Raw genomic sequence first — 6090 nt, 5'->3', positions numbered from 1 at the left:
TCGGCAATAATTTAAGACTGAAGTGATTCTCCGAGCTTTCAAGAGGACGTTGCTAACTGATAAGGCAGGCGGCAGTCTGATTGCTACGTGTGGCAATGTTACAGTTTTATGGATATAAATCTGCAAACTTAATATTTTCAAAAGTGTGCCTTCTTTTACACGTGACCCCGGCACGTAAATGGCATTTGCTTATAGCTGTACTTATAATTCAGTGTAAGGTATTGTGATGCTATTTTATATTTTATATATATATATATATATATATATATATATATATATATATATATATATATATATATATATATATATATATATTCATTCAGTAGGATATACCATTTCATTCCATTTTCAATACGGTCTTAGGCTTGGAGGAACAGCAGTTCATTCACTTAAAGTTGAACAATTTAAACAAGATTCACATCAAATACAATTTCTTAATAACTTCATTTAAAAAAAAAAAAAACAGGTACAACCTACATAAGCTTTCTTGATACGTTTTTAATGTTAACAAATTGTTCCAATCGTGTTTTGAATCCAAGGGCATTGATGCTATGAGGACGTATGTCGTCTTAGCTTTCCCCAGTTTCTAACAACAACACAGGGGTCCACTATATGGCTTGATATGTACAGTATGTCGAGTGAAGACATATGTGTACCTTTGCCTTTTACACACTTTTGACAACAGTATAAACTTTGTTTTAAGGTTGTCATCTCCTTTTATGCATTTGTGGCATTTGGTTTTATCCCCTTAATATTCTGTTAGATTGTTATCTTTTACCTTCTGCACACAACAAGTGTGATCTACCGATGTAACATTTTTGATCAATTGATAGAAATTAAAAACCGGGGGTCACAAGACCCATTCAGGCTTAATTCTAGTAGCTGGGTTTAAGCCCACATTAATCCTTGACAGTTTGCCCTTGCTGTTCCATAACACCATACACAGTGTGTTAGAGGATTTGCCTTTGTCAAAACTGCTCAACACAATGTGGTTTTTATTTTTATTATATTCAGTAATGTGACAGCCCACTGTCAGCTTGTGTATTACACATAAAACTAAGTGTGGCACTGGTAGCAAGGCAGGCGGTGGTGTGTTCCTAGAACATGTTTGTGTGATGAGGTATACAGCAGCTCGAATGTGGCCCTGTTCCCTTTCAATTCGAATGACAACGATTACCGAATGGGAAGAGCCTCTCTGACCGTCAATCTCTGAGCAAATATACAAAAGGGCCCTAATGCAGCGTGCAGCTGCAGCCACGGACGTTCCCTGGCCAGCAGAACAAGAGGAAAAGGAGAACCACTTCTGCCAGCAGAAAGGGCACTCACAGCATGCCCTCCCCCTATGCCAGGACTTGCCTGGAACTGGTGTGCTCCTGTTGGAGCAACCCAGCGTCTGCACCCACAGCCTCCAGAACAGCAGAGTCTCTGCTTCTTACTGCAGGAGGCCGAGAAGCGGGCCTAGGCATTTTCCCCACTATCAAGGACACGGTCACGGTTTTGGTGCAAGGTTCCACCTTCACCAAGGGGGATAAGGACCCAACCTGTCCGTCCAAGCCTTGCAGAACGACAGATGCGATGCTCAAAAAAGCTTACGCATAGGCAGCACTGTTGGCCCGAACAGCAAGTGTCATGGCCATACTGGTGCTCTACCAGAATCAGTTGGCAGAGAGGCTGCAGGTGAGGACTACATAGACAGACACGGGGGAGCTCCAGGCAGTGGCTAAGGCGATGACCGACCTAATAGGGGAGTTAGGTCAGGCATCAGGGAGGTCGCTGGTGGCCGCCCACCGGCATTTGTGGCTAACACAAGCCAAGGTCGTGGAGACTGAGAAGGTGGCACTACTGGACGCCCCCATTACACCGGGGCAGACTTTTGGGGCGACCATTGATGTGAGCCTTGAGAGGTCCCACAAGGCCACGGAGGTCGCCTCCAAGTTTTCGCGCCTTCTGGCTTACCGTCAGCACTCAAGGTGGCATGGGCAGCCTGCCAGGGTGAAAGGGTCTGAACATCGCCCTCCATCGCAGAATAGACAAGCAGGCAGAGGCAGAGGCAGGCAGAGGCAGGGCCAGCGGCAGGGGACCACTGCAGGCCAGGGGTAACCGGTTCTCCAGATGGAGACCAAGGCCAGGGCCTAGAAAGTCCCACCCCCTCCCAAGCCCAAGGGAGACCGCCCTTGAGGGGCCCCGGCTGCCACCAAACTCCCCAACAACCGGACTGACCAATGGCAATGAACCATGGCAAGGCTGCACCCAGGACTCCTGGGTGCTATCGACAATGAGACACGGATACGCTTTACAATTCCACATAGGTCCACATAGGTCTGCCACCCTTCAAGGGTGTGCTCCCCACCACCGTCGAACCAGCGAGGCCGATACTCCTTCAACAGGAGATCACCAATCTTCAAAGGAAGAACGCTGTACACTTGGTAAGTCCAAGCGATGCTCTCAGCTGCTTTTACTGCAGGTACTTCCTGGTGCCCAAAAGGGATGGCGGTTTCAGACCAATTATGGACCTCAGTGTCCTCAACTTGTTCTTCAAACAGAGGAAGTTCAACATGTTGACAGCACAGCATATCCTCCAGACCGTCCAACTGGGCGACTGGTTCATATCGATCGACCTGCAAGACGCTTGTTTTCATGTCCCGATCCATCCCGCGCACAAAAAATATCTGCGCTTTGCCTTTCAAGGCAACGAGTACGAATTCTACATGCTGCCATTTGGTCTTTCGCTGGTGCCCCGCACGTTTTCAAAGTGCATGGATGCAGCACTGGCTCCACTCAGGCTGCGGGGTATTCGGATCCTAAACTATCTGAACGATTGGTTGGTTTGCGCGCAGTCAAAAGCAGGCACAGAGGCGCACACAAAACAGGTCATAGATCATGTGACGAAGTTAGGGCTCTCAATACATCAACAGAAGAGCAACTTCGTACCATCTCAGTCCACAGTGTTCCTGGGGATCAAACTGAACTCTGTGTGCATGCTTGCCTCACTGTCGGAAGACAGGATTTGGTCGTTGGAGACCACACTCTCCCTATTCAGAGAGGACGCTCTCCTACAGGTCAGAATATATCAAAGGTTGTTGGGACTGATTGCAGCTGCCTCGAGAATCTTTCCACTAGGGCTGCTGAGAATGCGTCCGCTTCAAGCCTGGGTGAATACACTCAAGGTGCACCCTGTCCGAGATTGGTACTGGCTGGTGCGAGTGTTCAGACAATGCCGGAAGACACTGAAGTGGTGGCTCCGTCTCAGCAATCTGCGCCTCGGATCTCCCCTCGGATCCCCTCACAGAAGGGAAGTGATCACTACAGATGCCTCCAGTCTGGGATGGGGAGCGGTCTGGAATGAGAGAGGAATAAGAGGTCATTGGAAGGGACATTGGCAGCAAGCGCACATAAATGCACAAGAGCTGCAAGCAGTGAGCCTGGCGTTATCACATTTTTGCCAGCAATTAGCACACAAACACTGGTCTGGATGGACAACACCACAGTGGTAGCCTACATAAATCACCAAGGTGGCCTGCGCTCACCGGACCTTCACAACACAGCGCAGAGACTCCTGTCCTGGACGCACTGGATCAGACAAGTTCACCTCCCCAGTGTGGACAACAAGGCAGCAGACCTCCTGTCCAGAGGCGCGCCAGACAGCTCGGAGTGGAGGCTGCATATTCAAGTGGTGAAACAGATTTGGGAGAGGTTTCGACCGGCACGAGTTGACCTCTTTGCCATGGCTGAGTCCACTCATTGCCCCCTATGGTTCTCCATGGAGAGAGACGGGGGGCCCCCTAGGAGGACAAGCTAGCTCACCCCTGGCCACAGGGGCTCTTGTATGCGTTCCCTTCACTACAATTAATACCCCTGACACTAGAGAGGATCAGAGTGGAGAGAGAACAGGTTCTGCTGGTTGCACCCAGATGGCCGAGACGCCCCTGGTTTGCTCTCCTCTCTGACATGTTGTCGGATGAGCCGTGGCAGCTCCCGCTGTGCAAGGACCTCCTGAGCTCTGAGGTTTGCCAAGTGTGGTAGTAGAAACACTACAGTCTGCTAGGGCGCCGAGCACTAGAGTCCAGTACTCATATAAATGGAAAGTTTTCCAAAACTGGTGCCTTGCCGAAGGTCACAATCTGGTGACTTGCCCGATTGAGACGATATTAACCTCCTTACAACACCTGTTTGATGCACGGAAATCAGCGTCTACTTTGAAGATATACATGGCAGCAATATCAGCGTGCCATGACAAAATTGACTCTGTGTCCCCTGGGGCACATTTCCTGGCAGTGCAATTTCTTAAAGGGACTCGGAGGCTTCGTTCTTCCATGAAAAGTATGGTCCCTAAGTGGGATCTAGAACTGGTACTGCGGGTCCTTATGTGTCTCCCATTTGAGCCCACGGCGTCAGCAGAACTGCGGCCTGTTTCATTGAAAGTGGCATTTTTAATAGCATTTACTTCTGCTATTGTCCATCGATGACAAATGTGTGGCTTTTACTGGACGTGACTCACGGATAACATTAAGAACAAATCCATCCTTTTTGCCAAAGGTGGTATCCTCATTCCATATTAACCAATCAGTGGTTTTGGATACTTTCAGACCTCCCCCACACGAGTCAAAGGAGGACCATAGACAACACATGATATGCCCAGTTCGGGCTCTGTGCTGCTATTTGGATAGGACGGCGTCCTGGAGACAGTCCAACCAGCTGTTTGTCTGCTACGGGTCCCGCTCTAGAGGTCAGGCTCTATCGAAGCAACGTCTAGCGCACTGGGTGACAGATGCGATACGCTTGGCATATGAACAGATGGACTCCCTGTTACTGGGGGATGTTACGGCCCATTCTACCAGGGGCCAGGCAACTTAATGGGCTTTCCTTCATGGCGCCTCCTTAGATGAGTTATGCAATGCTGCTACATGGACAGGTAGTCACACATTTGTGCGTTTTTACCGCCTTGATGTGACAAACCGAATGAGACCCTCTCTGGGCTCTAGAGTTTTGCAGGCGGCATGCCCTTAGGCGTCATGTGGGCTCTGTTGCTATCGCTGTGGGGCTGTACTGTCGGTAATCTGGAGCCACGGCAGCTTTGGTACAGCTTTCCCATTTGGTAATGGTTGTCATTCGAATTGAAAGGGAAAGTTAGGTTATTACCATAACCCCGGTTCCCTGCAAAGAGAATGACAACCATTACCCTTTGAGGTCGTGTCCCCAGCTGACCTCTGTTTTCTAAAGAAAATGGCGATGTGCTACTGTGAGTATGTCCCTCTTCAGCAGGAGGTGGGCGGGACTTCCCCCTCACAGCAGGGCCCTGATAGGGCAGCTTTTATATATTTGGTCAGAGATTGACAGTCAGAGAGGCTCTTCCCATTCGGTAATGGTTGTCATTCTCGTTTCAGGGAACCAGGGTTATGGTAATAACCTAACGTTTTTACTATTAAATCACTGTGTGCGTTTGGATCACTGTTGTGTGGTAAATGCGTTGCATTGCATGACTGAATAGAAATATGTATTTATTATCAACACTTTATGCAGTGGTGTAACTCCCTAGATTTACTAGTCCACGTTTGTAGTTCAGGGTTGCTTCACTTTAGACTGATGTAGTCCAGGGGAATCCCAGCATGGTCTACTGCTTAATTTGGCTTGATGGCTTTACCTTGCGCACCAAAAGGGTATGCATGGGCTACTGTACACACACACAGAGAGAGAGAGAGAGAGAGAGAGAGAGAGAGAGAGAATCAATGAATGTATCTTTCATTATTTTGTACCCACTTCCCAGAGCAAGCGTATTTGAAACTGAGTGTCAAAACTGCTTCACGTTATTTTCTGTTGGTGTTTTAAAGCAACATACACGTGCACGTGATCACGCTACAACATTCAAGCAATACAGTTACATAACTTTAACAATGGGCGGGTGCACCACCACCCCCTCCTTTCTAACGGTTTAAAGACAGTGGCAGTGAAAAGAAGGCCACCCTTTTCCTACATATATTATTCTAATTGGCTGTGAGACGTGTTTTTGCAACAATGTTTCAGTCGCCCACGTGATTCCACACCCTCTATTCACCCCTTTCCCTGATAATACACACTCGCTCGCTACACTGT

The sequence above is a fragment of the Polyodon spathula genome, chromosome 3, assembly GCF_017654505.1.
Source record: "Polyodon spathula isolate WHYD16114869_AA chromosome 3, ASM1765450v1, whole genome shotgun sequence".
NCBI classification, from domain to species: domain Eukaryota; kingdom Metazoa; phylum Chordata; class Actinopteri; order Acipenseriformes; family Polyodontidae; genus Polyodon; species Polyodon spathula.
Note: the sequence above shows the minus strand (reverse complement) of the source record.